Below are 1637 nucleotides of genomic sequence, written 5' to 3'. Positions count from 1 at the left end.
AACGGGGCCATTCTATTAAAGCATAACTCTCTCACTCTCTCTCACACACACGCACACACACACACACACACGTACAGATACACACACACACACACACACACACACACACACACATCTGCACACCTTTGCTCTCTCCCTCTTTCTTTCTTTTTATCACTCCATCACACACACAAAAGCCCTCACACACAATAATAAACACAGACATTAGATTGCCCTTGAGTTCTTTGCGATTATGTAGTTTGTATGTGTGCGTATCTGCATATTATATGTGCAGCGTGTGTGTCTGTGCGTGTCTGTTTGTGTGTGCCTCTCTGTTTGTGTATTTGTGTGTCTCTCTGTTTATGTGTGTGTGTGTGCGTGTGTGTGTGTGTGTGTGCATGTCTGTGTGTTTGTGTGTGTGTATGTGTTTGTGTGTGCCTCTCTGTTTGTGTATGTGTTTGTGTGTGTCTCTTTGTTCGTGTGTGTGTATTTGTGTGTGTGTGTGTGTGTGTGTGTGTGTGTGTGTGTGTGTGGACCATGAGCCAGGGGTGCTATTCCCTCTTTAGCCTTATCAGCGTTGATGTCATGGGCTGTTTCCATGTCCCCTAAGCGTCCGAGAGGAAGTCATTGAGGCTGATAAACGCCAATCAGAGCAGCAGATCAGCCTAAAGACAAACAGCCTCTTTTCCTCACTCCTATAAGGTCAGCAATATGAGCAGCCTTTCAAGAATGTGTGGCTGTATGCCCTAAAGGAAGAACAGAGGTGTGTGTGTGTGTGTGAGAGAGAGAGAGAGAGGGAGGGAGGGAGAGAGAGAAAGAGAGATGTGTGCAATTGTGTGTGTGATTTTCCTCATCTCTCTTTCTTTTTTTGTCTCAGAGTGTATATGTTTGTGTGCCTGTTTTACAAACGTGTGTGTGTGTGTGAGTTAGTTTGAGAGAGAAAGAGGGAGAGAGAGAAAGCGCACATCCCTAAAATGCTGCATGGACCGAAGAGCTTAGGGACACACTGGTCAGCTAAGCAGAGAACCGGACTGAATAGCAGAGCAACTCTTCTTTTCTCAGAGATCATTACTTTAGAACATTAGTGGACTGAAATAGGGGCTGATCCCCACTCTCCTGCCACACACACACACACACACGCACACACACACACACACACACACACACACCACACACAAACATACACGCACACACACACACACACACACACACACACACACGCACACACACACACACACACACACCACACACAAACATACACACACACACACATTGCAGTCACAGTGTATTTTCATGTATTTTTTGTGCATTTGAGTTTTCACGCTGAAGCTAGTTTGTGTGGAACACCTGAGCGTGACTGATCGGCCCCCTCCACCTCCAGAGCCCAAATGGCAGCTGCCTCTCAGACAACATTTCCTGTTTCAACAACTTTTTTTCCCTCCTGTTTCAAAGAGGAAAATATCTGAAACAATCAATTCATTACTCCTGTTACACGTGTGTGTGTGTGTGTGTGTGTGTGTGTGTGTGTGTGCACGCGCACGCTATACAGTATGGATTATGATATTACTATGAGGCTGGTAAAGATCTGTGTCGCTAAGTCCAGCAGCTATAAAACTGAACGCTGAAACCAGAACTGGATCAGTGTTGCGTTTAAATAG

Source organism: Alosa sapidissima, chromosome 24 (genome assembly GCF_018492685.1).
Source record: "Alosa sapidissima isolate fAloSap1 chromosome 24, fAloSap1.pri, whole genome shotgun sequence".
In the NCBI taxonomy this organism is placed as follows: domain Eukaryota; kingdom Metazoa; phylum Chordata; class Actinopteri; order Clupeiformes; family Clupeidae; genus Alosa; species Alosa sapidissima.
This window is presented reverse-complemented; position numbering follows the sequence as displayed.